Source organism: Sparus aurata, chromosome 1 (genome assembly GCF_900880675.1).
Source record: "Sparus aurata chromosome 1, fSpaAur1.1, whole genome shotgun sequence".
Classification (NCBI taxonomy): Eukaryota; Metazoa; Chordata; class Actinopteri; order Spariformes; family Sparidae; genus Sparus; species Sparus aurata.
The window spans coordinates 4,788,138-4,799,108 of NC_044187.1; the positions used below are offsets into that span (position 1 = coordinate 4,788,138).

At 42.8% G+C, this 10,971-nt stretch overlaps 1 long non-coding RNA gene across 1 annotated transcript; it reads right to left on the bottom strand.

Moving 5' to 3' along the window:
• Positions 1–9,190: 9,190 nt before the first annotated feature.
• Positions 9,191–10,515, bottom strand: LOC115587877 (uncharacterized). The gene is made up of 3 exons (XR_003985209.1): positions 9,946–10,515; positions 9,632–9,722; positions 9,191–9,248 (listed from the first exon to the last, which is right to left on the bottom strand). It is a non-coding gene; the product is annotated as an uncharacterized LOC115587877 (long non-coding RNA).
• Between the last annotated feature and the right edge of the window lie 456 nt (positions 10,516–10,971).

Consider the following 10,971-nt stretch of genomic DNA (forward strand, 5'->3'; position numbering starts at 1 on the left):
GTAGCCATAGTAAAGCAAAGATGAATAAGATTAAGGTGGCATATAACGATGCTCTTAGAATCCTGTTAAAATACCCAAGGTGGGAAAGTGCCAGCAAGATGTTTGTGAACTGTAATGTTCCCACTTTTCAGGCATTACTTAGGAATTTTATGTTTAAATGTATGCGTCGGCTGATTGATTCTAGGAATGGGATTATAATATCATTAACTGACCCTACCCAAAGTGAGACAAGATATTTCTCCAGCTTTTGGAAATATTGGAACCAACATGTTTATGTTTTTTAACCATTGAGCACACATGTGTAATGTATGTGTAATCTTTTGTTTGTCTGTTTATTGTGTGTGTTTTTTTATACCTGGACCTCAAGTCTGTCAATAAAGATGATATTAATTAATCAGTTTCCCAGGTGTTACTGTATGTTAATCAACGAAATAGTGTCTCACCTGCCACAACAATCAGCTGTAAGGTGGAGTTATGACGTCCTCTTCTGTTCTGGGCTTCACAGTAATAATTCCCACTGTGTTCAGCTCTGAAGTCAGTGATGGTGAAGATCTGTCCTGATGCGTTTGGTGAGTCTTCGTTCTCCTTGTACCAGGTGTAATTAGCTGCTGGGTTAGCATCACTGCTACAGGTCAGAGTCACTGAACTGCCCTCCACTATCTCAGCAGAGGGACTCACTGACACAGAGGGAAGTCTTGGAGCATCTGAAGGAGAGATGTAAAAAGATTATTCTACATTAAATGTGTTATTACAGTAGTTCATATGCTATTTGAATCGTACACTGTGAACGGCTGTGTGTAGCACTGTTCCAATCTGGTCAGGAAACTGCATAAAAGATCTAAAGCTGCTCAAGGAATTAAAGCTGAGAATGTGTGGCACAAAAACATTCAACTGGACAGATTTAAGAGATATGTTATCTCAAGAATAATACTCACATGTCACATCAATATAGATGTATTCAGTCGTCCTCCTCCCCAGCTCGTTCTCAGCTGTACAGCAATACTCTCCAGAGTCAGAGGACTGGATGGAGCTGAAGACAAGCTGTGGTTCTTTACTGAGAGGATGAAGGTCTGGATCTCCATTCTTCTTGTACCAGGTGTAATTAGCTGCTGGGTTAGCATCACTGCTACAGGTCAGAGTCACTGAACTGCCCTCCACTATCTCAGCAGAGGGACTCACTGACACAGAGGGAAGCTTTGGAGCATCTGGAGGAGATATGAACATGTATTAATGAAAAATTAGAACATGTAATCAGCCAATTGACTGTTGTGATTGAAATGTATGTGTTTTTTCCTGATACAATGTATCAAACTCACAGACTGGAGGAGAGCCGTAGTTCTCATGTCCTTTCAAAGCACAAGAGATGATGTCTCCAGGATAAACCCGGCCTTTAAAAGAAGATGTCTCCACCCCTGTGACTTTCTGTCCATTCTTGAACCAGACGTAGGAAAGACGACCAGCTGGACTGCAGCTGCTGTGACACTTCAGCTCTGCCTCAGTATCAGACTGGTGGACTGTTATTCTGGTCACCTGCACCTGCAGAGCTGGATATGAGAACAAGAAACAATATTATTATCACTGGTTCTAACAGAAATCACTGATAGATGTACACACACGACAACACAACAGTTACTATTCCTAGAACTAGCAGTGAACATTAGTGCCAACACAACAGTAATTATTACACAAACTCATGATGATCCATCATTTTCAACATGTTCACTGTTTCTAAATGTTCTATGTTGATGTTTTACATCAGTGTGTGTTCATCAGTACCTGTGACAGTCAGAGCTGTAGCAGGTAAACTACTGTTCCATTCAAAACCGTCTGTTGTGAATTTAAAGTGATACTGAGCTGAATCACTCTCTGTCAGGTCAGTGATTCTCAGAGTGGAGCGTCCTGTCTCTGATTCAAGGACCTGAACACGACCTGCAAACTGGGAGTCTTCACTAAGGTCCTCAGGCTGTGAAGGACTCTGCCACTGATGAGAACGTTCAGGACTGAACCAGAATTTATATCTGATAGTTTTATAACTGCTGTAAGTGCAAGAAATGTCCACTGATGAGCCTTTGGAGGCACAGATGCTTCTGTCAGTGTAAATCACTCTGTTGCAGGTTTGATCATAGACACCTAAAAGATAAAACAAAGTTTAGATCATTTTTAAACCAGAGTTGATGAAGAGTCACAATGAAGGTCTCCATATTAAAATACATGTAGTTATCAGACTCCATCAGATGGTGTTATGTTAGTGTGGTAAACTCACACACTGGAGGAGAGGGGAAATCCTCATGTCCTTTAACAGCACAGGAATAACTGTCTGCAGAATAAAAGTAGTTTGAATAAGTAGAAGATGTTTGTGACTGAACTTTCTGTCCATCTTTGTACCAGATGTACGAAGAATGATCAAGTAGACGACAACTGCTGTGACACTTCAGCTCTCCCCAGCGATAATATCTGCCCACCTTCACCTGGAGATCTGGATGTGAAGAGGACACAAGAATGCTTTTTTAGACAAACTATCAACAAACACACACCAACATCTATATTATTGTTCTTCAGATGTTGAACATTTGGAAATGATTAAAATGTAAATGAAAATGTTACCTGTGACCCTCAAAGTGACTCCAGGTGAACCAGTATATCTCCCATCTGGTTGTTTTGTAATGAACATGAACTGGTACTCAGCTGAGTCGCTCTCTCTCAGGTCTGTGATTCTCAGAGTGCAGCTCTTCTCAGAACAACTGTACTCAACACGATCTTGATAATCTGAGTCTGTTCTCAGATCCACAGGTGTATTTCCACTCAGTTTAGTCAACCAGAATGTTTCTTTAACTTCATTATCACGGCCAAATAATCTGGATGGGTATGTGTAGGTGCAGTTTATTTCCACTGTTGATCCTTTTAAGGCACAGATCTCAGTAGAGCTGTAAGTCACTCCCCAGTCATTCTGACCCTGAAGCACTGTAACACAGAACACATCAGACATTAAAATCAGACTCAAAACATCATCAAACATCAAAACATTGCACTGCAGGTCTGCTTTGAGTCTACAGAATGGGATGTACTCTGTGAGCTACATGGGGGGACAATTTTTAGATGACTGACTGCATCACCAATTACACCAGATTCTGTGAGGACGCCAACATGCCAGCCTGGACCGTGCACTGCTTCTCCAACAACAAGCCCTGGATCACTAATGACCTGAAGGCAATTCTGAACAGTGTGAGAGATGTGTGGACGGGAATGAAGAACATCACAGGGATAAAGGCAAAAGACAGGCAGACATCAGGGAGCCTAGATAGAGCAAACCAGTTCAACCAGTTCTTTAACAGGTTTAGCTCACCTCCTGTCACCTCCTGCGACTCACACTCAACTACAAGGCGAGTAAGTTGCGAGAAAGGCTCAATATCTACTGTACAACGAACACGAACATGTAGTCCACCATTGTTGTTGTTGTTGTTATGAGACGTCGAAGGGTTCAGAGGTCAGAGGCAAGAGGTCGAGGGGTGGGGCGACCTCTTGCCTCTGGGGCGTGATTTCTCCACTCTGAGACCCGTTTTCAAAAAAGTGCGTTTTCAGTCACTGCGTTTTCAGGATCCGTATGGACGGTTGGCCAAAATGATGCAATACATGTGCGTTTTCGCAAAATTGCGAAGACTACAGCAGCGAAAGCCTAAGGCCCTGACGGCATCACACCCAGGATCCTGAAGACCTGTGCCAGCCAGCTGTCTCCTGTACTGGGACATCTGTACAACCGGAGTCTGAGTCAGGAGAAGGTCCCAACCCTGGGGTCCTGCCTGGTTCCAGTCCACAAGATGTCGAGGCCATCCGACCCGGCAGACTACAGACCAGTCACTCTCACATCTCATGTGATGAAGGTCCTGGAGAGACTGGTCTTAGCCCAGCTGAGGCCACAGGTGAGGACGTTTCTGGACCCTTTGCAATTTGCCTATCAGCCCCATTTAGGAGTTGATGATGCTGTCATCTACCTGCTGCAACGAGCCCATATGCATCTGGATGGTGGAGAAGGCTCTGTGAGGATCACATTCTTTGATTTCTTCAGTGCTTTTGACACCATTCAACCTCTGCTACTGGGTGAGAAGCTGCAGGTGATGGTAGTGATGACACAATGATCTCCTGGATTACTGACTACTTGACAGGCAGGCCACAGTTTGTCCGTCTGGGCAGTGTTCTGTCTACAATGTGTCTCTAGGAGATGAGCAGACTCTATTTCCTGAGGAAGCTGAGATCCTTCAACATGTGCAGCAAGATGTTGGAAATCTTTCACCAGTCTGTTGTTGCAGGCGTAATTTTCTTTGCCGCTGTGTGTTGGGGCAGTAGCATCAGAGCCTTCACTAACCTTCCTGTGCCTTCACTAATCTTCACTATATCTCATACGAGAAACACACAAACTTCACAATCGACCGAATGCATATTCTTCCTTCAATTACAACGTGACTTAAACAAGAAGTATTCGGGCAACAAGTTATATAGTCAGAGACCAGGAAGTGTCCTTCAACACTGGTGAAGCAATACACTGTCTCACTACATGTACTGTTGAGTTTTGTTCTCATCGATGGAGCTTCATTAAAGACTTCAACTCTCCTTTCTCACCTGTGTTAATCAGATGAATGAAAATTCATCAACAGGTTTTTTGGGCAGTCTCTGTTATCTTAACTAGAACGGTACGTAAGACGTGATCTGTATCACACATTTCTCTTAAGGTCAGTTTTAAAATTGGGTTTATACTGTAAATAAAGTTTCAGTGATAGTTGTGGAGAAATGTGCAAATCATTGAGGTTTACATGAGAATATTTAAAGCAAAGGAACAATGAAAGATGTGCACATGATCTCTGAGAGCACTGAGGACCGACATTACACAGAGGCTGCAGTGAAGGAGCAACAATGTGTTGAGACTGTACTTTAACACAGCACAAGTGTGACGCATGAAACAAGTGTCTGCTCGTTATCTTCCTGTGGTCAGGCTGCTGCAGAGTGTGAATGAGAACTGCAGAGAAATGCAGAACTCTGAGGTGTGAGCAACTTTTCTCACAGATAGAAAATACTGACAAATGTATCTTGAAGCAAGCAATACTCAGAAATACTGATAAAATATCTGTCTAGCAGCTAAATACTCTACTTTGGTGTCCAGCGAGATGCTAACTCCGTCTGTTGTTTGGTGCTGGGCATGTAGTGTACAGCTGGTTTTTAGAGATGTTTCACTCAAAACAGCTGCTGCAGAAAACAAGGCTAATGGGAACACTGAGAGGGAACTCAAACATTTGAGTTAAAAAACATGAAACAAATCAAACTCTGTGAAGCTGACAGGAACTGGAGTCAGGTGATAATTCTCTGTGGCTTCATTACTAAAAGCAGCACATCCACGTTATTCTTTCAGGACCCCCTCAAAAACGACATGGTTCATCTCAACGGGTTTATCCTATTTAATAAACTTGTATCATCATCTCTCATTTTAATCACATTGTTTCTACAAATTCATTTGACGTACTCTTGTTATCCATTTTGTGACTCTAATGGTATTTAATTTCTCTTGACGTGAAAGACATGATAGAGATTCATGTTATTTTTGAACTGTAGTTCCTGTGTTAATTATGCTATCGGAGGACATCGACCAGCCTCTAACACCTACGAACGCAGGCTCAAGTTCAGTTTGGAGGAAGTTTGAACGATGGAGGAAGTTCCTCAGAGCGATTCATTTTATTTAACAGATTTTCTCTTCAGATTTTTCCATTGTTAATGTACAGTATTTACTGTCACTGTTCATCCACACAAACACAGCTTTACTAACTCTTAACTGTGCACTGTTGCCCATCAAATCTTTACTATAAAACCACCATGCTAACAGTCTTACAGTATAAATGTAGACGTACAGTACCTTGTACAGAGAGAAGGACGACAATAAATCCACTTGCTGCTGCTGTTAAACTCATAGCTTCTCCTCACATCTTTAAATCAGCAGGTCGATCACATACATGAGAAGTACTGAATGTCAGCTCATCTCACCAAACACTTCTACATGAAGAGGGAAGACGCGGTCACGAGACAGTTTGTCTCTCTCTGGTTGGTTCACTTGTCTTATACACACATCGACGTGTTAACTTGCTGGCTCACTTCCTCTTTATATTATTAACATGTATGCCAAGATGAACGCCTGTGAACTCTTAAGATGAAATGAAGAAATGATTCTTACTGTTGCTTTACAAACAATGCAGGTAAAACATGGATGTATCAGCAAACTGAAAACTAAATGTGATATTGTTCCAAAGGCGAGGCAGCAGAACAGCAAAGGTTCAGTTAGCCTTGATTTTAATCTGAGCTTTGATTAAATTAAAAAGCCTAAAGCAGACATTCATCAGACTGTGTGTGAGCTAATGTTTAGAAAACAAACTGGATGTTACTTGTGGCAACAATAGTGAGGACCCAAACCTAAGTCACTCTAGAGGCAGGCAGGGTAAAGAACAAAAGGCAAGATTTAATAACAAGCCATAGCAGCTGGACACTAGAGCAGGAGGTCGGAAACAGGGCAGCAGGACTCGAGGTTAAACTGAGGCCCAGGATAATGGCATGAGGCAGGTCTGGTTGGCTTTCAGAGAAGGGTACTGACTGATTATATGGTAGTGGGTCAGTTAGGTCTGGTAGTGGGTCAGCAGGGATGGAAAACTCAGGGTTTGGAAAAGGTATTGGTTGGGCTGCTAACAGAGAACCAGGGGCCAGAGGGGCATTGGCTGACCCAGGAACAGGAGCAGCGTCTGCAACGAAGACTGGGGACTGCTCCAACCATCTTCAACCCCACAGCCACCTGTAACTTTACTCTGGCTTCTGCCACGCCTCCCTACCGCCCCCCTTGTTCTGTGGTTCGGTGGCACAGGTTTTAATTCCAAACATGTCCATTTATCCACCCAAGCTGCAGGCCGCCTCCACCACTTCCACCACCGCGCCTAATGGGGGCCCTGACTCAGAGTTCTCTTGAGTTCAAGGCAAGACCCTCCTTGACTTGCAACCTTTGAAGAGCCCCCTCACACCCAGCAACTGAATGTGTCATCACTGCCCCCCTGCCTCAACCTCTGGCCCCACCCATATGTGCTCCACCCATATTTAGGTGTCTGGCACCTGCTACACCTCCTTCCACCATCACAGACATTCCTGCTCCCTGCCCACATGCCAACATGCCACCATCCACCCACAGCCCGCTTCCCCACGACGTCAACAAAAGGGGAAGGCCAGTCCTCTATGAGGTTGGAATGATGGTATGCAATAACTTCAAGGAGGGTTGCAATGCATCTATTGCACATCTGGTCTTACTGCGGCGGAGCCCACGCCAGGTCCACTTGCCCTCACAACCCCACGGGACACGCACTCTTACTTAGCCAATACCCCTAAACCCCGATAAACATTACCACCACTCCAATCGAAACACCACTCCAACCAGTCAGTTCATCCACTTCCTCACCCATGTTGCCACTTTTCGGTTTCCACCCAGGCATAAAGGTTATCCCCGACTCTTCATACATCTCAGAAGTTCCCCTTTCCACCAAATTAACTGTAGTACTCAGCGCATCCCTCAAATTCCTCTAATCACCCTTCCAAGGAGGCTACCTTCGAAGACTCCCTCCCAACTGGGAAGCTTTATCGTAACTCCTCCGCTGCACGAAGCATCAGCACACTTACACTCACACTTACCGTACCCCCTTTTGCTTCATCCAACTACCTCGCCCCCCTTTCCGTCGTCCAATGTACTCAGCCCTCCTTTCCACTCTCCAACGTACTCGTCTCCTCTTTCTGTTCATCCAGTGTACTCTATTCCACTTTTCCTTCATCCCTCTAACTCGACCCCCCTCCCTTTCCTCATCAAAACTCCTATTAATCCAATTAAAACAACCTTTATGCTAAAAGATGGAGTGGTCATTGTTAGTGAAAATTGAGTTGGATAATTTAAATGTATGTTTATTCATAGACCATTTCCTGTCTTGGGTGGCTGTAGGTCAGTGGGTAGAGCAGGTCGGCTAGTGACCAGAAGGGCGATGGGTCAAATCCCGGCTCCAGGATGAGCTGCATGTCGAAGTGTCCTTGAGCAAGATACTGAACCCCAAATTTCTCCTGATGTGCAGTTGGCACCTTGCGTGGCGACCTCTGCCATCAGTGAAGGGCCCTGCGATGAGCTGGCGACTTGTCCAGGGAGAACCCTGCCCTCGCCCGGAGACAGCTGGGATTGGCTCCAGCAACAAACCCTGCGACCCCATAAAAAGGATGAAGCGGTTATGGACAATGACATGACATTTCCTGTGTATTTACCTGTTGTATTTAATTTAACCTTTCAAAAGAAAGTGAAAAATGAAAATATATGAAATGGCAGAAGGATGATGATGTTGTATGATGTGTGATTGTGTCTCTATGTTTTCCCATATTTGTGTATGAGGACTCTTCTACTGCAAACAAAATCTACCTCTGGGTACTAATAAAGTAACTTGAACTTGAAGAAAATCCCAGTGAAGCCTGGATTTGCAGGAAATATGTACTTTTGTATATTGTAATATTTGGTATATATCACAGGAAAAAAGGGAACTTTTGTACCGTGTGTTAATACTTCTGTAATAATTTGGTCTTCAATGAAGCTGCCAGAGTGGAAGCATTGTGTCAGAGCATCGTTATTGATATTTCCCCTTTTCAGGGTATAATATTACCATCACACCATTTACGGATGGATAAACCCCATTTAATCTAAAATGATCTTTTAAAAGTGAATTCATGTCCCAATGTGGTCGAGTGCTTTTCATATCAGACACGACAACACAATTATGTGATAAAGCTTCTGTTTAATCAGACCTGAATACATATTCAAAGTAAAAAAGCTGAAAATGTGAATGAAAGAACAAAAAGTAAAGTTTTGGTCATTCGGCAAACATACGGTCAGTGAGAAGAGTTTTTTCTTTGAGTCTTACTTGCTATTTTCCATGCAGGATGATGAAATGTGACAAATGTAAACATAGTTTTCAAAGTAGATAAATACAAATAGCAATATAGACAGTTAATTATAGTGAGCTGTGAATTCAGTGAAGTAAAAATACAAATTCAGGGGGTGCCGTTCAGTTCAGTTGGTAAAGCAAGCATCCCATGTACAGAGGCTTTGTCTTCGCTGCTGTTGCCCCGGGTTCGATTCCCGGCCTGCGGCCTGCTGCATGTCACTCCCCCTCTCTCTCATCCTGTTTCCTGTCACATCTTCAGCTGAGCTATCAATAAAGCCATGAAGGGAAAAAAAAAAAAAAAAAAAAGTTTTTTAAATAAAACGAATTCAGAAAATGAGCAAGTGAATATAAACAAAGGATATTTGACTTGTGATATAAACAGTTACACCAAAGCTAAACAAATACAGTTTAACACAACAGTCTTGTAATAAATTCTGCCTTCATGAAGGTGATAATGTTCCATTCATGTTTAAACTGTTGTAGGAATGTGTTGTGGTCATTTTTGGAACTGCATGTGTTACACTGAGAGGTGTTTCTAATGTTCAGTCTGCTCTCATTAATATAAATGAGGTTTTAATTAAATATGGTTGCCCAAACTCTGTGTTCTAGTCAAATCATCAGTGAAGAAAAGATCCATCAATACAAACCACAGAGCCATGCTGTCGTCACACTCGGTGGCTTTTGATAACTCTGCTGTACAGTGCAGATGGATCCTCCACAGCTGCCTGATGGTTTGTTCTGTGGAGGAATTTAACAGAAATTTAAAAAGTTTGTTGAACAAACTGTATAATAATTAACAATAAACCTCAAGAATCATGAAATTCCAAACAGTTTAGAATACAAAAAAAGACCCCATAAAAAAACAACCACAATGTGTGCAGAAAAACCTTCAAAAACTTAATGTGTATTTCATTTAAACTCAAATAGCAGCAAAGATTATCTTGTTTGAGGAGTTGTTCACCCTGAGGCACTGATGAAGTTTGTAGTCGCGTATACAACACTGTCCTCCTCGTTCCTGTGATGCCGAGCTGGGCTGACGTCTGAGTGAAGAGCACCTGCCTGAGTCCGTTTGAATCGTACGCTGCCGTAGTGAAGTTCTTGTATCTGCTGACCTCAGGGACAAGAATGCTTTTACATTTTCCATGTATTCAAACTCTTGACAAAGAAACCCTAACACAATACAATGAAACTACATACTTGGCTTGTGTGCCAAAAATACTCTCTCTCTCTTTCGAGAGATTGCCGGTGATGGCTTGAGTAGATGCAAGCTTCCTTCTGTACAGATATACAAAAATGGTTCCTATATGAAAGTTTTCAAAACAAGGTGGAGGCGATGTGCCATCTAGTTCCATTATATTGGAGCAAAGGCTGACTTCTCTACGGCTGACAACTCAAAAACTGAACAACTCACACCAAAACAATCTGGATGGATAAGTAGAACTACAGGGAAGAGAACAAACATGTAGTTTTGTTTTGGGGTGAACTGGCCCTTTAAGGTAGTAAATAAAACGTTAAGTGTGCCGTAGCATCAAATCAACATTCAATAAACTAAAAAGTGGAGAGTTCTGCCTAATGTGCTAAGACATAGACATGTGTGATCCTGAAGCTTGTATTTGTTATTACACGACCTACTGCTCACCAGCAGAGGTCCCAACATTCATTCAAAACACATCAATATTTATATCTAAACAAACTGAATAAACAAACTGACCTTGAAGGACAACACATTTACATCATGTTTTACTTTGTTTACAGATGGCGGACCCTGCCACCGTTCTAGCTTCAAACAGTGTTCTGGGTCCTTATTGTCCTCTGAGAACAGCTTGTTTATTCTCTTGGGATCCACAGATGTAGTCAGCCCCTCTGACCAGATAGTCAAAACTCAAACTTCCTTTATTCTCTCTATTCTCCACCTCTCTTCCCACAGGGCTGCCTGTCTCGTCTTCTGGATTCTTCTGGGACTAACAGCTGTTGAGAGTTGCCAGCT